Source organism: Dasypus novemcinctus, chromosome 10 (assembly GCF_030445035.2).
Source record: "Dasypus novemcinctus isolate mDasNov1 chromosome 10, mDasNov1.1.hap2, whole genome shotgun sequence".
NCBI classification, from domain to species: Eukaryota; Metazoa; Chordata; class Mammalia; order Cingulata; family Dasypodidae; genus Dasypus; species Dasypus novemcinctus.
The window spans coordinates 43,486,204-43,510,429 of record NC_080682.1 but is presented as its reverse complement, the minus strand read 5'-3'; the positions used below and the strand labels follow the sequence as shown (position 1 = coordinate 43,510,429).

At 41.1% G+C, this 24,226-nt stretch overlaps 1 protein-coding gene across 17 annotated transcripts in view; it reads right to left on the bottom strand.

Annotated features, from left to right (window-relative positions):
• CELF1 (CUGBP Elav-like family member 1) overlaps window positions 1-5,931 on the bottom strand; it is an 88,572-nt gene extending 82,641 nt beyond the window's left edge. For 6 of the 17 annotated variants that reach the window (XM_071218017.1, XM_071218016.1, XM_071218025.1 and 3 more), the window contains exon 1: window positions 5,252-5,622. The gene's annotated coding sequence lies outside the window, so the exon portion shown is untranslated. Of the gene's footprint in view, window positions 1-5,251 lie in introns of all 17 variants that reach the window. The other 11 variants (XM_012524923.4, XM_058306213.2, XM_071218019.1 and 8 more) reach the window with 3 other exon arrangements.
• Window positions 5,932-24,226: the final 18,295 nt, after the last annotated feature.

Below are 24,226 nucleotides of genomic sequence, written 5' to 3'. Positions count from 1 at the left end.
GAGGGCGGGAGGGAAGAGAAATAAATAAAAAATAAATCTTAAAAAAAAAACAAAAACTAATAGCTAGAACTTATTACATCTTTCACCTAAATTACAACTCTAAATATTAGAGTTCACCCTCCCCCAATCCTAAAGTGTGTTACCTAATTAAATTAGGAAAAGATCAAGGTGTGCTTACAAATCCAGAAATATATTCATCTGTATTTTTCAGTTCTCTATGAATGTAGAAGCTCCTATCAACCACAGACACTCACGTGATGTGGAGACAGTGAAGATGAATTTAGATCACATTACCCAGGCATTCCACAGAGAACGAGATGAAAGGTTCTATGGGAAGGATGCTCTTCTTAGCAGAACATTTCAGGTGCATGAATTGTACTTTCTGAAACAACCTTATCCCTTAAGCCACAATTGACACAGGAAAATGCAAAGCAAAATATACCCAAAAGGGGAAATGAAAAGAACAGTAAGTTAGCTATTGTCTCTGTAAGGAACTGCTAGATGTTTTACCTGTTATCTTACTTGGCTGAATAGCACTGCTACTCCCATTAGATAAGTAGTATCCACATTTTTACAGATGGAGAAAGGAAATACCATTATCAACTCTGTGCCAGGCACCATTCAGTACCTGGCCTAATCTTCCTGAATTAATTCTCACAACATTACCATTTCAACCTTGGATCTCCATTTTAAAGATGGAAAACAGGCCCAGAGTTTTGTTTTGTTTAGTTTTCCTTTTAGGTACCAGGGGCAGGGAATGAACCTGGTTGAGCCAGTGCTCAACCAATGAGCCACACTGGCTCCCCTGAGTTGGCTTTTGTCCCTTTGTTTTTGCTTATTTGTTTTCATTTTTGTTTTAGGAGACACTGGGAACTGACCAGGACTCCTCTGTGGCAAGCAGATGCTTAACAGCTTGAGTCACTTCCACTCCCTAAGGAGCCAGAAATTTTAAGGTCACATAGTAGTGTTACCAATCAGTAAGCCCATTGTCCAGGGCTGTCACACCTTACATCTCAGTGGCTGTGCTAATAAATCCCATTCAATTTACAACATTGTTTCAAATCACAGGTTTTCATTCTAAAATCAAAGAATCAATTCTCAATTATGGGAAGACTAATTCTCCAGGTTTTCACCCAAGCTTTCTTGTTGTTCTCTTTTCTCGAATTCGCTTTTTGATCATTCCATGGGCCCCCGGACATCAAGGAGAGGGCATGCACGTAAATTCAATATTATATTTATAGCAAGCAACTTTGAGATTTATTAGAAGTTCTGCTTAAAAGCTATCAAAAGAAAAGTTAATTCCTGATTCAAATTGTATTTCTGAAATACCTGAACTTCAAAAATACTTTCTAACTACTATCAAAGATAATCAAGAATCAAAGAATAGTTCTGAACAATAGAATGATTTATGTTATTTGAATAAAGATATATATGTCTTCCCTGACACTAAAATAAAGCCCTATGTTTTATGTATTATGGAGGGCTGTAATTTTCAAAAGTACTTCTTGGGTTCTACCTACTTCTTTGGGACGTTAGAGTTGACTGAATAAAACTTCCAGTTCATTCCATGCCATAAGATTAATATTAAAAAATTAATATTCAACTCCCTTTATTACTGGAGAGAAAGAAAATGGAGGAGGCTCAGCCCAATAACCAAAGAAAAAGCAGACAACCAAGCAGACCCAAATCAGTTGTGAATCTCCAAAAAGATAAGCAGAAGCTTTATCTTAAGCATGAGAATACTCAATGAATAGCTTCATTCCTACTAGGAATTACTACAGGGAGGCCTATAAGTATCTTCAAACTGCTCTATTAACTATTTATTCTATTCTAACTAGGCCATAAAATACCAAATTTATAAACTTATCTGTACACAAAACAGATCAACTTCTAACAAAAACCTCCAACAAAAACCATTCATATATTATTATAGCCATAACATAAAGTCAGAAACTTGCCAAATATTTCGATACTTTTTCAGTAAATGCATATTCTGAAAATGCTATACTTTCAAAGATTTGAAATATGATTAGAAATCAGAAATGATGCTATTAACTATGATTTGAGTTAGTGTTAAATACTATATGCACACTAACATGTTTGAATTTCCAACAGGTTTAAATATGTCAGTGGACATCCCTCTGTGATTGGCAATCCATACAAAGAGTATGAATTCAACAAGCTTTATAGAGCCCCAAGAGATGGCTAGGTATCAAAATAAAAGAGGTATCCCTGACTTCCAAGAATCAGAGGCTAGTGGAGAATATAGAGCTTACCAAATCCTACCATTCACTGATTCAAAGAGAAGAGAGAAATTTGTTGGTAATGCCTAAGATGGGCATAAAAGAGCCTATGCTCTTACCTCCTCCAACTTTACCCTGGTCTCCAGCTGACATTTCTTTTGTTTTCAAAGCACCCCCAGGTACCTTATAACCTTCCACTTCCCTTTTAGGTCCAGCCAGACAGGAAAATGCAGTTAAAGAAGCTCCAGTGGCAGTTACAGAAAGGGGCAGCAGAAACAAATCTTCTTTTTTTTTTAATCATATATGTATTCACACACATACACACAGTGTCCCACACAACAGAAATACAATAGCAGGTCTGTCCTCCTCCTCCAGCCCAGCACATATTTAAAAGAAAGACTCCTGTCCTTTGCTCCTATACTTGGGATAGCCATTGACCTATCTCACACATGCTAAAGCTATTAATTAAATACACAGCACCACTTAAAATGTGATTATTAAAAACAAATCCATGCAAAAGAAAAGAAAAAGCCCATTACCTACTACTAAATCTTAAAAATGTATCATACAAGGGAGAGGATGTAGCTCAAGTGGTTGAGCACCTACTTCCCATGTATGAGGTCCTGGATTCAATTTCTGGTACCTCCTAAATATAACATATAAAACTGTAGTTATGAGATGCCTATTTCAGTAAATCAATAAACATTTCTATGGCTTATAAAAAGGATGGGCAAGATAAAGACCAAATATTAATGATCATCTCTGAGTAGAAGTCCTATGGTCAAGTTTCTTCCTTTTGGGCTTTTTAAAAATAATGAGTCTGTAACTTCTGTAGTAGAAATCTTTAGAAAAATAAATAAGCCATTCTGGCTGAAGATTTCACTGTCTGCCTATTACATTGCAGGCACTTTCACATGTTACTGAACTGAAGGTGAATTACCGCCATGTGAAAAAGACACTCCTCCATTTTGCAGATGAGAATAAAACTAAGACTCAGAAAAGTTCAAAGACTTGGCTAGGGGTGTATACCTAGTAACTGACAGAAAAAGACTGCAATCCAAGCTTTTAACCTCAGGCCCAGGGCCCTTTTCACTTTCATTCCCTTTTATCTCAAAAAGCAATTTGTACTATAGCTCATGATATAAAAATAATGTCCGTGGTGAGACTTTTTTTTTAAGATACCAGGGATTGAACCCAGGACCTGGTATGTGGGAAGCTGGTGCTCAACCACTGAGCCACATCAGCTCTCTGAGTTGGTTTTTTTTTTTCATTTTGTTTTGCTTGTTTTGTTTTTGTTTTCAGGAGGCATCCAGAATTAAAGTGAACCAGGACCTTCCATGTGGGAGGTGGGCACTCAACTTCTTGAGACACATCAGCTTCCTGTGAGATTTTTAAGAGCACTTGCTATACAACCTTGGGCAACTAACTTCCATGGCCTATAGTTTCTCTGTCTTTAAAGTGAATGGGTTGGAAAAGATATTCAATCTCTAAAAGTTCCTCCTCCTAATGGATTTTAAGTTAGATACTATCCTGGGAGAAGAAAAACCCTACAGAGCAAGAATGAATGGACAGAGAGAAGTTGAGGCCTATGCTTTGGGTCAGGAGTCATTCTCAATGGAAACAGGTGGTGGGACAATCAGAGGAACCACTGAAGGAACCATAAACTTCCCAGTTAAAGTAACAGCTGAACGCTTCAGCTTTGCTCTACTAACAATGCTTCAATCTCAGGATCAAAAAGCATATAATAATCGATAAGTAAAATTAGAAAAATATCAAAATTGGCTTGGGAAAAAATATCACTGGAGCAAGTTTATTCATGTTATTATAGTACAAGGTGATTTTCCAAGTGGACTTATTAATGCTAAAACAGAAAGCACCCTGGATCATTCTATATGAAGACTTCATCCTCACCAAAGATTTAAGAAGCTGAAACTTGTTTAGCACTCTGAAAGACGGTACACTTGTGGAAACGAGCCTACCCAATTTTTTGTCAAAAAGGTGAGAAAAATGCAATTAATTCCAATCCAGAACAAAAATAGTGAACAGACCTTTAAAAGATGAAATTCCTGTAAAGGATTCGTTGGGAGTTTGTAACTTCTTACACTGCAGACATTATAAAGCATTCTATGTTCTTTTAAACTGATACTCTGCCTTTTTACTCGATGGTAATAAACGTACAGAATTAAGTCTGCTGGCGAGAAAGAGATTCCATTTTGCTGAAACAGGCTCCGACAAAATCTCAACACCGTCCCCTCAACTACAGGGTTGAGCCTTAACCACAGAGAGGCTCCCTGGATCCTGGGCAATGATCTTAAGCGAATATAAACAGTATACCCCAAGGACTAGGCCCAACACACCACCGGCTTTAAATCTAAACCCAGATCTAGCGGAGAAAGCTCTATAATATGTTCTCGCGCTCCCGGGTGCGAGATTCCGCTCTGCTACTAGGCCAAGACTGGGTGAACACCTGACGTGGGGGGGAGGGCGAGCAAGGGCCTTAGCGGATCTGAGTCGAAGAACGCAGGGCTCTCGAGGATCCCGAGGAGCGTTGCCCTCTGAGGACGTGGGGTTGTGCGGTTGCCCCATGGGTGGGCACCAAGAACACGTGGGGCGACAGGGGCGGGGAAGGGGTGTCCGGTGCCGGCAGCCTGGGGCCGGCACGGCGGCCGCGGTGGAAGCGAAGGTGTCCCTCGGCAGGAATCGAAGCCCTCTGGACCCGGAGGGTGAAGGCAAAGGGAGCGGGACAAGGGGCAAAGCCACGAGGAGGGCGGGTCTCCTGGGACGCGGAGCACGCGCCTAGTAAGCGCGCGAGACCTGGGGAGCCGAGGATCCCGACACGCGGGAGGAGATCGCAAACCCGACCCTGGGACGCGCAGAACGAGAAGCGGCCGCGCCCTGAGGACCCTGTAAACTGGCGCCGACCGAACCGGACCCGCCCCGCGGCGCCTCCCTTTCCCTCCCTCACTCCCTCCCCGCCGCGGCCCGTTATCCGCGACCGCCGCACTCACCAGCGGCTGCACCTGAGCCCGCCGCTGCCTCAACTGCTGCCTGCGCCCCCGCCGCCGCCGCCGCCTCGCTACTGAGGCCGAGTCCCGAGGGAGCCTCCGCGTCCCGCCGCCGCTGCCGCTGCCGCCAGAGCAGAACACCCCAAAATGGCGGCACTTCCGGCACCTACCACCGGCGGGGAGAACCAAGGAGGAGGGGAGAGCGACGAGGGGAACGTACCACCGCAGCGCCGCCCGCAGCGCCCAACGGAGCCGAGCGCGGCGCAGGGGCGGGCCGAGCGCTGGCGCTGCAGCGTCCCCTCCGGCGGGGGAGTGGGGAAGCCAGCAGCGCTGACGCCCGCCCCCGCCCCGGGCCGCTGGCCGAGCTCTTCAGCGGAGGGAGCTGCGGGAGTACATCTCTTTGTCTCCAAGGTTGACTGGAGGGAAGTGGGAAGACTCCAGCCTGCGAATCTGGAGTTCTGGGCTCTGGGCTTTGCACCCACAGGACCTTTAGATATTCAGGCTTTGCTGGGCAAGGACCCCCGCCTGGCATGGAATATGCGCGTAATTAAATTTTTGATGAATGAATGAATGAGTGATGGTTGGCCAGCTTTGGGCACAGAGAATACTCTTCTCTGCCCCAGTAAACAATCAACAAGAACCAGGCCTTTCCCCATCTCTTCGGAGATGCGGAATGTAAGTGTGCTGCAAGATTGCAGAGTTAGGGGAGTGCCTTCCGGCGAGATGATGAAACAGTGTGTACGCACGACCTGGCAAAAATTCCTGCAAGGCCAGGAGCTTATAAGGGTTTTATTAAAAGACGACTCCCCGCCCTAAACTGCTTTTTCCAGGTAATTTTTTTCAAACAACGCAGGTTAGGTCTCTAAAGACTTCCTTCAGAGTGACTCAGGAATCCCAGGATCTAGGCAGAATGCAAACGGTATAACAATTTTTTTTTAAGATTTATTTTTCATTTATTTCTCTCCTTTCCCCCTCCCCCGGTCTGTTCTCTGTGTCCATTCGCTGTGTGTTCTTCTGTGTCCACTTGTATTCTTGTCGGTGGCACCGGGAATCTGTGTCTCTTTCTGTTGTGTCATCTTGCTGCATCTGCTCTCCCGGTGTTCTGTTCAGTGCCACTCCTGGGCAGGCTGCGCTTTTTTCTCGCAGGGCGGCTCTCCTTGCAGGGTGCACTCTGAGCATGGGGCTTCCCTACACGGGGGGCATCCCTGCATGGCATGGCACTCCTTGAGCGCGTCAGCACTGCAGAGAGTGGGCCAGCTCACCACACGGGTCAGGAGGCCCTGGGTTTGAACCCTGGACCTCCTATATGGTAGACAGGCGCTCTATCAGTTGAGCCAAATCCACTTCCCAACAGTATAACAATTTGATGTTTTTTAAAAGCCAACCTTGTTCACCCTGCAGGTTCTAGAGCTTGCAAAGCAGTGAAACACAAATAGAGAAAGAAAACTTAGTTATGGGATCTTTTGGCCCCATCAACATGCAAATAATTCATGGGTTTGCAAATGATTTCTCTGAACATCATCTGGCTTCCCAAAGCAAATAATCTTCATACCAACGAATACTGATTATACCCTACCTTACCACAAAAAGCAACAAGTGGGCTTCCAAGCAGAAGCCTCAAGGATTTTTTCATGTACTGAAAGCACCTTATTTCACTTTAAGAGGAAAAAAAACCTAACCACAGTTTTTAGGTACCATATACACGGGACAATTAGCCCCCAGGTTATACATTATCATATTCCCTAACTGAACTATGTAGTTTATGATTTTATGTGTGTTTATAATGCTGATATATGAACTTATTCTTGTAATATTTTCTATGTAATTTACTGAAAACCTCCTACATTTATAGACCATTATAGCTGACAGAATGCCATATATATTATCACAATTAATTTTATATTTGTCTCCCAGCTGACATAGACTACAGAGACTTTATCTGATCTCTGTGCTATGGTGTCATCCAGGCATGAACATGTTTCGCTCCCTGGTCTCCATCACCTCTTGACTGTAATGTCACCTCAGTCAGGCCTTTCTAGATCACCCTGTTTAAAATTACACATCTACCGCCAAGCTTACAATTCCCTTTCTTGCCTTATTTTTATCCAAAGTACTTATTACCATCTAACATAGTGTATTTTTTACGTACATAATTTATTTTATTTGTAGTGTCCCCACAACTAGAAGGTGAACTCCATGGGGGTAGAGATTTTGTCCCTTTTATTTCACGGCTATAACCTCAAAGTTTAGAATAATGCCTAACCCATAGTAGGATTAGAAACTCAACAAATGCTACTGAATGAATGAATAGGCATATCAAGGTACCGGATATAGAAAAAAGATTATTTAGCTTTCAAGAGCTTCCTGAGACACGGCCATGAGCTGGATGAGAGCACAGGCCACAGCTGTCTTGTTATCCTTCTGTCTCCAGGACTTAACACAATGTCTGGCTCAATAAAGTTTTGAAGGGCTACTGAGGAAGTCAGGGGCATACCTAGCAGCCATCTCTCAGCCCTCACCTACTCCTGGTTTCCTTTCTTTTGTGTACAGATGTTTTAGTATGTTTCCATTTGGCAGCCCCAGGTCTAATGAAAAGACCTGACCATGTCTTAACCCCTGAAACTGGGGCCCAGCAGCCCCAGCTGCTTCTTGTGGGGGGAAGGGATCCCGGTGGCAGAGCCCCTCTCTCTGGGTTGTGTAAATACTTAATACTCAACAGCACAGAGTTTCTCCTCTCCAAGCTGCCATCCATCTCTCCTGCCCCGAGCAGTTAGCCTCCCAAGAGACCAGCCAAGATGGGATCTCTTCCCTGCCTCCTTTGATCCCATTGTGCTGTGTAAGTAATAAGGCAGTTATTTCCCGAAGTTTCTGTTGGGCCTGAGCTCTTGTTCCCACAATGTATCACATAGCAACTCTCTCCAAAGGATAATCAGAAACTTTTCCCGATTTTATTTACCCCTTGCCTTTTGGGCTCCTGTTTCCCAAGAAGAAATGCCTCTCCTTGCAGGGGATTTGCTAGTATCACTCTTGCATCTATTAATAGTTACTAAGGAAGCCACAGCCTAGTAGCTCAAAGTTGGCAGAAGAAGAACAATTACATGAAGAATAAAAACAGGCTCTTATAACTTCAAAGGCTTTCACCAGCATAGATGAAACACTAAACAGCCCAAATACAAAAAAGCCTGATGTGAAATCAAAAAGAATATGTAAAGTTCTCTGTTTCATTTTTTGCCTTTCAAATTGAGTAAGATTTGTTTCTAAAAATAGTCAATATTTTTTTTAAATTTCAATTTAAAATTTTTAAAAAATAGTCAATATTGGGAAGCAGATATGACTCAAGAGGTTGAGCTGTCACCTACCACACGGGACGTCCGAGGTTCGGTTTCCAGTGCCTCCTAAAGAAGACAGTGAGTTGGCGTGATGGGCAGGCATGGCAAGCTGACGCAACAAGATGACACAACAAGAGACACAAGAAGAAAAACACAATGAAAAACACAACAAAGCAGGGAACGGAGGTGGCTCAACTGATTAGGTGCCTCCCTCCCACATCAGAGTCCCAGGTTTGGTTCCTGGTGTCTCCAAAAGAAACAAGACAGACACAGTAAGTGCAAACAATGAGGGAGTGGAGAGAAATCAATAATATAAAAAATAAAACCTTAAAAACAAAGTCAGTATTACTAAGGGTGCAGGAAAACAAGCCCTCTCCAAGTGATGGTGCAAGTAAAATTCAGACCATCTTTCTGGAGGAATTTCAAATTTTGAATACTTTTCTAGAATTTATCCTAATGTGCATGGATCATAGCATTGTTTAAACAACACAAAATAGGATAGAAAAGGAGATTGATAAGTTATGATATTATCATAGCCTAGAATATTGTACATAATTTCAAATAATGAGGAAAAATATTTAATTGTGAGAAAATATTCAGGATACATAATCAGTGAAAAATGGAGGTAACAATAGGTACAATATGGGGAAACGGACTTTGGCCCAGTGGTTAGGGCATCCGTCTACCACATGGGAGGTCCGCGGTTCAAACCCCGGGCCTCCTTGACCCGTGTGGAGCTGGCCATGCGCAGTGCTGATGCGCGCAAGGAGTGCCATGCCACGCAAGGGTGTCCCCTGCGTGGGGGAGCCCCACGTGCAAGGAGTGCGCCCCGTAAGGAGAGCCGCCCTGCGTGAAAAGAAAAGAGCAGCCTGCCCAGGAATGGCACCGCCCACACTTCCCGAGCCGCTGACGACAACAGAAGCGGACAAAGAAACAAGACGCAGCAAATAGACACCAAGAACAGACAACCAGGGGAGGGGGGGAAATTAAATAAATAAATAAATCTTTAAAAAAAAAAAAAACAATAGGTACAATATGATCCCATCTTTGGTAAAAAGCAAGTATGTGTTGAGAGAAGAGAAAAAAATCAAAAGAAAATATATTAAGATGCTAACAGCACTCACATCTTCACCCACCACCACTTGATATAGTTAGTCCACTTAATTTTATATATTATTATAGGGGTATACTTATATATTTTATTGTGACTTTAACTTTTATATCCCTGATTGCTAATGATATTGAGCACCTATACATATGTTTGCTGACCATTCAGTTATTCTCTTTTGTAAATTGCTTGTCCAAGCCTTTTCCCCATTTAAATATTGATTTTCTTCCTTTTCTTATTGTAGCTCTTCATAGATCTTAAATACAAGTGCCTTGTCAGATATATGTATTACAAATACCTTCTCCCTGTCTGTGACTTGCCTTTCAACCTTTTAATAGTATCTTTTGATGAACGCAAGTTTTAAATTTTAATAAGGTCCTGCACTGGCATCCTAGGGTTGCTGTAACAAATGATCACAAACTGAGTGACAAAACAACAGGAAGCCTGAAATCCCCTGTAAGCAGGGTAGGCTCCTATAGGAGACTGGGGGAGACTCTCTTGCAGCTTTCTCTTCTAGCTCCTGGTGGCTGCTAACCATCCTTGGTGTCCCTCAGCTTGGAGTTGCCTCCCTCTAATCTCTCTCAGTTGGTCTTCAGATGGTGCTGTCCACTGTGTCTGCCTCTGTGGGTCTGTCTTCTCTTCTTATGAGGGGCTCATTTTAACTTAACCAGTTATATCTGCAAAGAGTCTACCTCCAAATAAATTCACATTCTGAGTTTCTGTGTGGATGTGAATTTGGGGGAGACTATTCAAACCAATATGAGAGCCATTTATCGGTTATTATTTTATGGTTAATGCTTTTTGTGTTCCATTTAAGAAATCTTTATTTACCTAAGTCATAAAATTTTTCTCCTTTATTGTTTTAATCTTTCCCATTTGATCTATGATCCACCTCTAGTTTTGTGTATGGTGTGAGATGTGTCAAGTTTCTTTTTTTTTCCATGTGGATATCCAGTTGATCCAGCACCATTTGAAAAGACCATACTTTCTCTACTGAGATTTGCTATGATGACTTTTTTTTTTTTTTTAATTCTCATACATTGTTACTGTGAATGGAAATTGATGCAACCACTTTGGAAGACTGACAATATCTACTAAAGCTAAATAACTAAACAAATTTACACCCTGTGGTACAGCAATTCTACTCACAACAGAAATTAGTACTTTTGTTGTTTCTGTGTCTAATTTCCTTTATTTTCTTTATTAAAGTTAATAGATTACATAGAACATTACATTAAAAAAACATTAGAGGTTCCCATACAACCCACTCCCCACCCCCCACTCCCATCATTTTTGTAAATTGTATTTTTTTGAAGATACATACATCACAAAAAAGATTACATTATAAAAAACATAAGAACTTCCCGTATACCCCCCATCTCCCCACCCCACTCCTCCCACACCAACAACCTCCCCCATCATTGTGGCACACTCATCACACTTGGCAAACACAGTTTGGAGCACTGCTGCACCATGTGGATAATAGTTTACCCTGTAGTTTACACTCTCCCCCGGTACATTCAGTGGGTTATGGCAGGATATATAATGTCCAGCATTTACCCTGCAATATCATTTAGGACAACTCCAAGTCCCAAAAATGCCCCCTCATCACATGTCTTCTTCCCTCTCCCTGCCCTCAGCAACTACAATGATACAATTTCTTCTATTACAAGTAACAATTGTTTTATAGTAGAATATCAGCAAGTCCACTCTAAACCAAGAAATGAGTACTTATTTTCACCAAAAGAATGGCATAGCACCTTATTAATAATAGCCAAAATTGGAAACAATGGCTAAATTATGGAATATACCTATAATGGAATATTTATATATCAATGAAAAGGATCAAACTGTTGCTACATGTATCAGCAGGGATGAATTGCACAATCATCCCTGAACAAAAACAAGTCAGAAACAAGAGTATATACCATGTGTGATAGTTAGGTTATTGTGTCAACTAGGCCATGTAATTGTGCCCAGTTGTTTGGTCAAACAAGCACTGGGCTACTGTAATACAAGGACATTTATGGACTTTAGTCACCATTGACTTTACTGCAGTGGTAAATCATAGAGAGCTGGTTATAATTACATCAATCAGGGAGATTGCCATCAGGAGTGAGTGATGCTTAACCCAATCAGTTGAATCCTTAAAAGGGGAAGTGATTCCAGCATTGAGAATTTCCCAGCTTATCTTTGAACAGCCAACATCTCCCAGAACTTGTCCAGAATCTTCACTATACTTTCATCAGAGCTCCTGGTTGCAACCTGCCTGTGGAACCTGGACTTCTGCATACCCACAGCTGCGTGAAAGACTCTGATAAATCTCTTACTATCGACAGATATCCCTTGTTGATTCTGTTTCTCTGGAGAACCCTGACTAATACACCATGTGATTACATTTTATTGAAATTGAGAACAGGCAAAAATAATAGAAGTCAGAAGGAGTGGTTACCTTTGTAGGGGAGAAACAAGGAACTATTCATTGGAAGCAGCCCAAGGGAACTGTCTGAGGTATTAGAATGCTTTATATCTTCTCTGGATAGTGGTGACATTGTTGTATACATATATAAAATTCATCAAGTCATGTACTTAGGATTTTTGCACTTTCTAGGCTAGGAAGAATAACAAAAACAAACCATTAGTGAAGTGGATGTGGTTCAAGCAATTGAGCTCCTGCCTACCACATGGGAGGTCCTGGTTCAGTTCATTATGCCTCCTAAAGAAGATGAGCAACACAGAGAGCTAATGTGATGGGCTAAAATGGTGAGTTGACACAGCAAGAAAAACAAGGAGGAAAAACATAATGAGAGTCAAAACAAAAGCAGGGAGCAGAGGTGGCCCAAGTGATTACATGCCTCCCTCCCACACGGGAGGTCCCAAGTTCAGTTCCCAGTGCCTACTTAAAAAAAAAAAAAGACAACAAGACAAGGAGCATGTAATAAAAAATTAAAATTAAAAAAACTGAGCAAACAGATGAGGGAGCTATGGTGGGGGGGAACCATTAGAAATAAGGACCAAAAAAATAGGGAATTTATAGGAAGTATACAAAAGGCCAATACATATAAGATTTGTTCTATTTTTGTTTTTTTGACTTTTATAAAGGGTATTTATTGGGGTAGAAGCTTACAGTTACAAGGCCATAAAGTGTAAGTTATTTACCTCACCAAAGTCTGTTACTCCATGTTGGAACAAGATGACTGCTGATGTCTACAAGGGTTCCTTCCTTCCTCTGAAGGCTCCATGGTTGCGGCTTCTTCCAACAGCAGCTGTAGGCTGGGATAAGTATCATTTCTCTCCTGGGGCTCATTCCTCTCCAGGCCCAGCTGCTCTGTTTTCTCTCCAAGGTCAGCTGTAGACTCTCAGGCTCTCTAGTTTCCCAGGGAAACATAAGATGTTGAATCTCAATCTCACTAATAATTGAAGATATTCAAAATAAAGCAATATGTGTTTTTAACTGTCTGGTTAAAATTTGAAAGGTTGTAAGACTGTGAGGAACGGGCAGTGTCAAACACTTGGTGGGAGTGAGTATATTCTGATACAGCCAGTTGGGAGGAGAATTTACAGTAGTCATTAAAGTTTTAAATATTCATACCTTTTTATATAAAATCTAATAGAAAATGCTAAGTAATCTATAGTAATATTTGGTAGTGGTTGCCTAGGGATGGGATGAGAGAATGAAAGAGAAAAAGGAGGGAGGGATTACAAAGGGACATGAGAATATTTGGGGGCCTGATGGATATATTCCATTATTTTCATTGTGGTGATGGTTTTACAGGTACATATGTTGAAATGTATCAAAGTGTATGCTTTAAATATGTGTGATTTAGTATAGGTTAATTATGCTTAACAAAGCCACAAAAACTTCCCTGAGACCCTCTTAAAAATGTCTATATCCTTTGAGATACAGTTGTACTTCTAGAAATGTTTCCTTCAGAAACACTTGGACAAGGGATTGAATTATGTGCAAGGGCAATCTCTGCAGCATTCTTTGAGTCAGCCATCTGGTATTTATTAGATGCCAATGATGTCATACACTGACATCTACAGTGGGGTTACAGGCATGAATAAGACAGAGTCTCTGCCCTTAGGAAACTCACTATATTGGTTATTGATTTAAAAAAACAAAACCTGGGGAGTGGATATAGCTCAAGTGGTTGAGTGCCTGCTTTCCATGTATGAAGTCCTGGGTTTGATTCCTGGTACCTCCTAAAAACAAAACAAACAAACAAAACAAAAAAACCAACTCTCATTAGGGAGCAGATGTAGCTCAGTGGTTGAATACCTACTTTCCATGTATGAGCTTATATGTTCAATCCCCAGTACCTCCTAAAAAAAAAAAAGCTACACAAATGTCCATCATAGGGAAATAGTTAAAGAAATTATGATACACTAAAAATTGACATATTAAAAGCTATTAGAGAGAAGTAGATGTGGCTTAACAGATAGAGTGTCCACCTATCATATAGGATGTCCAAGGGTTTGATACCCAGGGCCTCCTGGCTCGTGTGGTCAGCTGGCCCATGTGCAGTGCTGCTGCGCACAAGGAGTGCCAGCCCATGCAGGGATGCCCCTGTGTAAGGGTGCCCCCCATGCAAGGAGTGTCCCCTGAGCAAGGAGAGCTGCCCGCCCAGGCGTGGTGCCACACACACGGAGAGCTGGCACAGCAAGATGACGCAACAAAAGGAGACACAGATCTCCAGTACCACCTGATGAGAATACAAGTGGACACAGAAGAACTCACAGCGAATGGACACAGAGAACACAATGGGGGTAGAGGGGGAGAAATAAATAAATAAATCTTCTAAAAAAGATATTAGAAAAAAATACTGACAGGAAAGCGGATGTGGCTCAACTGACAGAATGTCTGCCTACCATATGGAGGGTCCAGGGTTCGATTCACAGGACCTCCTGACATGCAGTGTTGCTGTGTGCTAGGAGTGCCATGCTGTGCAGGGGCACCCCCACATAGGGGTGCCCCACATGCAAGGAGTGCGCCCCGCAAGGAGAGCTGCCCTGCATGGGGAGAGCTGACGCAGCAAGATGACGCAACAAAGGGAAATAAGCAGACACAGAAAAAATGCACAGCGAATGGAGAGAGAACAGACAGCAAAAAAACAAGCCACAAGGGGGGTTGGTAAATAAATAAATAAATCTTAAAAAAAAAATAGAGAAAGGACTTTGGTGGGTAGTTAACAATCTCTGCACTGGAGGAATATGCATCTCTAACAGTGGTTTGCCATGAGGTGGGATTATAGGACACCTTCACATTTTACTCTGTATAACTTTGAAATGCTTGCATTTTTATAAAAAGCCCATGTTGCTATTATAATTAGAAAATGTAAAGCAAAACCTGGGAAAGAGGGTTGGTGAAGTAGGTTGAATAATGACCTCTCAAAGATATGAAGTCCTGATCCCTGATACTTGTGAAGATTGCTTTTTTTGGAAAAAGGAAATTACATATGCAATTGAGTTATTGAAGCCACTTTCTGATACAATCTTAATTGATGAAAAGTAGAACCAACATAAATTTCCATCACAGGAAAATGGTAAATAAATAATTTTGGAATAATAAAATGGAGTATTTTTAAAAATACATATTTTAATGATCATTCTCAGGAGTGCAGAACTCTTTTTAAAACTGTAAAGGTCTTACCCATCATTTAATCAAATGTATTTTTTTTTTTAAGGCACTGGGGCAGGAGAATGAATGCGGGACCTCACCTGTGGGAAGCTGGCACTCAACTGCTTGAAACACATCCACTCCCCAAATTGGAGTATTATAGCATAGTAAAAATTAATGGACATTATCTATATGCAAAAAGTTGTTGAATATTTATGAAGAAGTAAATCATGTAAGGCTAAAAAAATCATTTAAGGCTATTCGCTGTATTTACCATTTTTAATAACGCTTTAAAAAAGCAAAATTAAATATGATACCCATTTAGGGACAGATAAAGTAGACATATATTAGAGGAAGGCGGAAGGTAGAGATGTGGTAAGACTATATTTTAAATAAAGGCAAGGAAATATTATATTTAAAATTCAGGACAGAGATTGCCTTTGTGGGTCATATGTAGAGACAGAGTTAGAACCAGCTAGAACCTTACTACTAATCAAAGAAATAAAAATAAAATGTTATTTGTCATCAATCAGATTGGCTACGATTAAAGATTGATAAACCCAAATCTGGTGAGAGTATGGGGAGACAGTTACTATTATACTCAATTGGTAGTCATGAACAATTTTTCTGAAAGACAAAGTGTATTTATTCATTTGTTTGTTTATTTATGTATTTATTTTTAAAGATTTATTTCTTATTTATTTCTCTCCCTCCTCTCCCTAGCCTCCCCCGTTGTCTGCTCTCTGTGTCCATTTGCTGCATGTTCTTCTTTGGTCTGCTTCTGTTGTTGTCAGCGGCACAGGAATCTGTGTTTCTTTTTGTTGCGTCATCTTGTTGTATCAGCTCTCTGTGTGTGTGGTGCCATTCCTGGGCAGGCTGCACTTCCTTTCACGCTGGGCGGCTCTCCTTCTGGGGCACGCTCCTTGTGTGTGGGGCTCCCCTACACGGGGACACCCTGCGTGGCACGGCACTCCTTGTGCATCAGTCCTGCATGTGGGCCAGCTCCACACGGGTCAAGGAGGCCCTGGGTTTGAACCGCGGCCCTCCCATGAAGTAGACAGACGCCTATCCACTGGACCAAGTCCACTTCCCTGTTTATTTATTTTTAAACTTTAAAAAATACAGAAATATTTTACTTCTAGGGATTTATCCTAAGGAAATCAGAAAATAGTACAGGGATATAAGGATGTTCACACATTCAACAAATGTTTATAAAATATTTACCTTTTTATATACTATGGACCTAATTATGAAGAAGACAGAAAATGTATGGTGCCTACCCAAAAGCTGTTTACAGTCTTTGGGGAGTGATGAAAACTAATTAAACAATTATAAATAAATCCATTACTATATATATATAAATGGCCTAAACATGCCTACGTAGGTGGCACAAAAAGAATAAAAGGGAAAGCTCCTCCAAGAATTTTTTATTAATATATATATTTTAAATATATAGATCACACAAAATCCTCCAAGAATTTGAGAATGGTGATGTAAAAATATCTTCTGAGAGGTAAGCTCGAAAGTCAACACGTAACAGAGATAGCCAACATCACTTTAAAACTGGAGAATGAAAATGAAAAAAAAAAGGAAATGCAGATTCCAAGAGCTCCTAACAGATTGGGCGCCTGTTAAGTTGAGCACCTGCTTCCCAATACGAGTTCCCTGGGTTTGATCCCCAGCCCTGGTAATTAAAAAAATAAGTAAATAACTTTTGCCCCAACCCCCAAATTCCCTAATCAAGATAGCAGAGTGAGCCACTTTAGGGTTTTACCGCCCTTACAGAAGCTTTGAACATCCAGGAAGAACTGGAAGAAACATCTTTCTCAAAGCTCCAGAAATCAATAAAGGCCTGCAGTAAAAAAAAAAGGTACTTAAAAGCAGTAGAAGCTCGTGGTGCCTTACCTGATTCCAGGTCCAGAGGAAGCAAAGTAACTCTTATTTATATAATAGGAGTATAACAAGTTTGGCCCACTCTGTCTGGTAGTGGTCTGTGTGACTGGTGTCATTCCAGAATTTGCTTTGTGTGTGGAAGGTAGCTCACCCAGCTCTCTTAAAAACTGTTGTGGGAGAGCAGTCAGGTCATGTTGCCTGGGGCAAGGTATTGCTAGCTGTAGGACCTACAGTGCAGTGCCCAGGATCTAAGAACCATGTAAATGGGGGGATTCCCAGGGCCACATGTATGTGCCCAAGACAAAATGCATGTGCAGAAAGGATCAGGGAGGCCCCTCTGCTTCCGCCTGGAGTTATTGTTCAAGCTCATTTCATGGATAAGCCCTGAAGGAGAATGTTAGGGTTTCCCCCTAACAAGATTTGCAATGATTAACAGGTCATAAAGCTTTGACTCCATTCAGATGGATTGAGCAAGCTGCCTACAAGCTAGGAGGCAGCCCATCTCCTCTCAAGCATAAATAAAGGGGAGTAGATAAGGGCCTTCAACCCCCTAGGCTCAGGCGTCACCAACCTCCCGGCATTCCAAGAATACCCTAACATGTAGCCCACTTCCCCCTAGCCATTTGGCCCCAGGCTGTACTCAGTTTCCCCACCTATTGATGTACTGTATAAAGTCATATCCACCACCCTCCAGGGCAGGCTGAAGTCTCTCCTCATCCATCCACCACACCATTGGGGATACTGAAGTCTATTCTTCAGAGCCTCGCCTTTGGGAGAGCTTCCCAATAAACTTTCTGTCTGCAGTCATCAGTCTCTGTGTCCCAGTGAGCACTGTGTCCCAGTGTCTCAGAAAACACTCACATGGTCAATCTGCAAAGAATAGAAAGGGTATTTTCTTTTTTTTCTCCCCTTATCCTTCTTCTTTCTTTCTTTTTTTTTTCCCCTTCTCCTTCTCCTTCTCCTCCTTTAACTCCTGACCTTCAAGGAAAACTGTCAAAATACTAGCTGGATACAGTCTTAAAAAACAGATGCCTCAGAGCCTAAGTTACAGAGTGAAAACATTAAAATATCAAAAGGGCCAGGTTTCAAAAAAGATTATAAAACATAAAAGGAAATTGAAAGTGATGACCCAGGAAAATGAGAAAATTAAAGCATAAGAAAGCATTAATGGGCGGCGGACTCGGCCCAGTGGTTAGGGCGTCCGTCTACCACATGGGAGGTCCGCAGTCCAAACCCCGGGCCTCCTTGACCCGTGTGGAGCTGGCCCATGTGCGGTGCTGATGCACGCAAGGAGTGCCGTGTCACGCAGAGGTGTCCCCCGCATAGGGGAGCCCCACGCACAAGGAGTGCGCCCCATAAGGAGAGCCGCCCAGTGCAAAAGAAAGTGCAGCCTGCCCAGGAATGGCACCACACACACGGAGAGGTGACACAAGATGACGCAACCAAAAGAAACACAGATTCCCGTGCCACTGACAACAACAGAAGCAGACAAAGATGACACAGCAAATAGACACAGAGAGCAAACAACTGGGGTAGGAGGGGGGGAAGGGGAGAGAAATAAATAAGTAAATAAATAAATCTTTTAAAAAAAGGGTTTAAAAAAAAAAGCATTAATGGGGAAGCAGCTGTGGCTCAATCAATTGGGCTCCCGTCTACCATATGGGAGGCCCTGGGTTCGTGTTCCAGGGCCTCCTTGTGAAGGCAAGCTGGCCTGCACCCGCGGAGAGCTGACAGCAGCAAGCAAGCCACAAGGGGGAATATAAATGAATAAATAAATAAATTTAAAAAGAACATTAAAAAAAAAAGGCATTAATGAACAGGATCAGACTTGGGATATACCAATATACCAGACAAAGACCAAAAAACCAAACAAAAACAAAAACAAAACTCCTAAATATGCTTAGAGTGAAAGGAAAACAAAAAAACTAAAGGAAATTTTAAAATGATAGATGAATTCAAAGAGAATATTAATAGAAGATGGAAATTATGAAAAAGAACCAAACAGAGCTGAATACCACAATTACAGAAATATTAAATTCCCTAGAGTGGTTCAACAGCAGATTGAAGCTAGTAGAACTTGAAGATCAGCTGCATGAAGAAATAAAGGTCTTCACTGAGAATAACAGTATAAGTAAACATAAATATCACTACTATTGTGTTTTTGGTTTATAACTCTTACTTTGTACTTCCTATAGGTTCTAAAAAGCAAATGAATAAAATTTAAAGGCAAGATCAGTGGTTCAGGACTCATAATGTATAAACATGTAATTTGTGACAAGAACTACATGAAGGTGGGGGGTGGAGGGTATAGGAACATAGTTTGTATGTACTATTTATTTATTTATTTATTTCTCTCTCCTTTCCCCGCCCCAGTTGTCTGTTCTCTGTGTCTATTTGCTGCGTTGTCTTCTTTGTCCACTTCTGTTGTTGTCACTGGAAATCTGTGTTTCTTTTTGTTGCGTCATCTTGTTGTGTCAACTCTCTGTGTGGGTGGCACCATTCTTAGGCAGGCTGCACTTTCTTTTGCACTGGGCGGCTCTCCTTATGGGGCACACTCCTTGTGCGTGGGGCTCCCTATGTGGGGGACACCCCTGCATGGCAGGGCACTTCTTGTGCACATCAGCATTGTGCATAGGCCAGCTCCACACAGGTCAAGGAGGCCTGGGATTTGAACCGTGGACCTCCCATGTGGTAGACGGACGCCCTAACCACTGGGCCAAGTCCGCTTCCCTGTATATACTATTGAAGTTAAGTTATTATCATAGCAAATGAGATTGTTATAGATTTATGGTGTTAAATTTAAGCCCCATGGTAACTACAAGGAAAATATTAGAGAATATGCAAATTCATAGAGACAGAAATTAGAGTACAGGTTACTAGGGGCAGACCGCAATGGAAATGGGGAGTCAGTGCCTAACGATCACAGGGTTTCTGCTTGGAGAGATGGGAAAGTTTTAGTAAGGGAAGGTGCTGAGGGTATTGCAATACTGTGAATGTTATGAGACCTGTTGAATAGCAAACTTGGTAGTAAATGTGTTGGGAAAGCTTCTGTGACATATATGCTCCCACATTTAAAAAAGAAAGCAACTAAAGAGACAATTGTCAATTAAATGCAACACATGATCCTAGATAGGATCTAACAAGGGAGGAGAAAAGACCCAAAGGGACATTATTGCATAATATGAAAAAATTGAAACATAACATGGAGTAAGCTTTATACCAATGTTAAAGTTATTGAACTTGATAACTGCACGTGAGGTAGTTATATAAGTGAATATCCTTGTTTTCAGGAAATGTATATGGCAATATTAGGTGTTCAAGGAGCATGATTTATACAATGTATTCGCAAGTGTTCAGAAAAAGGACTGATAGATGAAAGAGAGAAAGAAAGAAAGGAAGAAAGGGAGAAAGAGAGAAAGAGATCGGACAAATGTGAAAAATGTTAAATCGGTGGATCTGGGTATCTGGGGTGATGGGGGTATGCTGGAGTTCTTTGTATGGTGTTTGTATTATTTTTGTAACTCTTCTGGAAGTTTGAAAGTATTTAAAAATGAAATGTTAAAAGAATAACTTTTACTAGCTGGTACTTTTTTTTTTCTCCCTACCCCCTCATTGTTTGTGCTGTCCGCTGTGTGTCTCTTTGTTGTGTGCTCATCTTTTTTTAGGTGGTACTGCAAACCTTTCCTAGGACCTCCCATGTGGGAGGGAGGCACCCAATCACTTGAGCCACCTCCACTCCCTGCTCATTGTGTCTCTCAATGCGTTTCTTTGTTGTGTCTCTTCGTATTATCAGCTTGCTGCGCTGGCCTGTCATGTCAGCTCACTGTCTTGCTCATCTTCTTTAGGAGACACTAGGAACCAAACCTGGGACCTCCCATGTGGTAGGTGGGCACCCAACTGCTTTAGTCACATCCACTTCCCTAGCTGGTACTTTTTAATCAGGATCCAAACAGGGCCCACATGTCACATCTGTTTTTCATATCTCTAGGACTCTCCTGATCTGAGGCAGTCCTTCCTCCTTTTTTTTCTCATGCTTTTGACTTGCTGCCGTCAGTCACTGGGTCAGTTGTTCCTGTAGTATGTCCCACATTCTGGATTTGTCTGTTGCTCCTCCATGATGACACTTGACTTATTCTTCTATTTCCTCTATTTCCTGTAAAGATTTTTTTAAAAATTTCTCTCCCCTTCCCCTCCCCGCCCCCCGCCAGTTGTCTGCTCTCTGTGTCCATTCACTGTGTGTTCTTCTGTGTCTGCTTGTATTCTTGTCAGCAGCAGATTTGGGAATCTGTGTCTCTTTTTGTTATGTTATCCTGCTGTGTCAGCTCTCTGTGTGTGTGGTGCCATTCCTGGGCAGGCTGCACTTTTTTTGCGCTGGGCGGCTCTCCTTACAGGGCACACTCCTTGCACATGGAGCTCCCCTATGAGAGGGACATCCCTGCATGGTATGGCACTCCTTGCGTGCATGTGTATTGTGCGTGGGCCAGTTCACTACACGGGTCAGGAGGCCCTGGGTTTGAACCCTGGGCCTCCCATGTGGTAGGCAAATGCTCTTATCAGTTGAGCCAAATCAGCTTCCCTCTATTCCCTGTAAATGAAAGTTAGCTCCTGAGGCCTGACTAGAATCAGGCTCAAATCTTGTGAGCCTTGTACTGCATCATATTGGCCAGCCTACAATGTCAGATTGTCCCACGTTAAATGATGTGAAGATTGATCAGTGGTTCAGGTGGCTTCAACGTGATTCTTCCATGGTAAAATTTCCTATTAGCATTTCAAATATTTTTAATCCATTGATAACTATGGACAGAATTAGTTATTGCACTAGGGAATACACAATGCTGAGAGTCTAAATCTGTTATTCCTTCCACATTTATTGCCTGGAATGCAAAACACCCAGTTTCTAGTTTTATTGTTCCTTCCACATTTATTAGCAGAGTCTTCTATATAGAAGAACTTTCCTTCATCAGCTGGGGATATTTGGTTTCCCTGAACATAAAGGAAAGGCAAGTGAGAACAGGAATTTCTTTTATTCATTGATATATGTCAAGTGCTAGAAAATTGTCTGGAATATACAGGCTACACAATAAATATTTTTGAGTTGCAGAGATAGCATTTGGGGTAAGGGTATAAGGAGCTTACTATACTATCTTTGCAACTTTTCTGTACAAATAAATTATTCCACATTTAAAAGTTTATGCCACAGTATTATCAAATATTATCAAATCTTATGAAATGGATAAATAATTAGATCCACATCTATCTATATTGATATAGCATAATATTAGTAATTATTGCTGAGGAAAAAAAGCAGTTACAGCAATATAAGAGTGTATTAGTCAGTCAAAGGGGTGCTGATGCAAAGTACCAGAAGTTTGTTGGCATTTGTAAAGGATATTTATTTGGGGTAGATTCTTGTAGTCATAAGGCCATAAGGTGTAAGTTACTTCCCCTGCTAAAGTCTGTTGTCACATGTTGACTCAAGATGGCTGCCAGTCTCCGAGAGGGTTCAGCCTTCCTCTTCCTTCTAAGGCTGCCTGGTCCCAGCTCCTTCCTTTCTCAGCTCTAGGCTAGCATAAGGCCCGCCTCTTTCCCCCGGGCTCCTTTCTTTCCTGGCTTTCTCAGCGGAACAGCTTGGTTCTCTCCCCAGGGTGCCAGAGTCCAAAACTAAACTCTGTGTTCTCCTTCTTAGTGTGTTTACTCCCTTGTGGGAATCTGTTTTATCTCCACCAAGGGAGTGGGAACTCAACCCTGCACCCCCTAATGACATGGTCAAATAATAGCCCTAATTTTTATTTAATAAAGTAAAAATGAGACCTTGAATCTAATGCAATCTAACAGGCCCGAAGAAACAGAACAGTTTACAAACACAATCCAATATCTATTTTTGGAATTCATAAGCACTATCAAACTGCTACAAGAAGGTAAAATGTGGAATATACAATGAATCAGTTTTAACAAAATATGTGTATTTTAAATCCATCAAAAAATAAGATGGATTGATGGATGAATATATAATACAACAAACATAATAAAATGTTAATTGTAGAATCTAGGTGATTGGTATATGGATTATCACTGTTCAGTCATTCCATTTTTCAGTTTTTGGTCTCTTTTATTATAAAAGTGTTCATAATAAAATGTTAGGGAAAATATTTGTGTATAAAAATTTGTATCTCTGAGGAGTGGGTTTGGGATTTTTCAGGTTTTTACATATATATGTATGTATACATATATATGTGTATATATAAAAGCAAAAATTGTAAGTGATGGTTTGACCCAGAAATTTTACTTTTAGGAATCTATCCTAATACAATAATCCTAAATATAGATTTTTAAGAAGCTTTATGTTTATTCCAGAAATATTTTATAACAAAAATTTGTGAATCTTAAATATTCAATAATAGAATTATCACCTTATTGTGTAGTAACTGTATTCCTTATAAAGACTACATAAAAAGATGGAAAGTATTCATAACACATTCAATAAAAAAATTGTGATACAAAATTTTATCAATATGCTTACAATGATCTCTTTAAAATGGTCAAATAGACCACATAATGTATGATTCTATTTATATGAAATGTCCAGTGTAGCAAATCCATATAAACAGAAAGTAGGTTATTGGTGCCAGGGACTAGGGGGACAAGGGCATCGGGAATGATGGCTAATAGGTACAAGATTTCTTTTTGGGTTGATGAAATGTTCTAACATTGATTGTGGTGATGGTTACACAACCCTGTAAAGATACTAATAACCACTGAATTATATGGTAATATGAATTACGTCTCAATAAGTTGTTACTAAAAGCAAAGATAGCATTTGGGGTAAGGGTATAAAGAGCTTACTATACTATCTTTGCAACTTTTCTATACAAATAAATTATTCCACATTTAAAAGTTTATGCCACAGTAAGATACCATTTCACACCCACTAGAATGGCTATGATAAAAAAGACAGATGACAACGAGTGGTGGAGAGGATGTGGAGAAATTGGAGCTTTCACACATGGTAAGAATGTAAAATGGTGTAC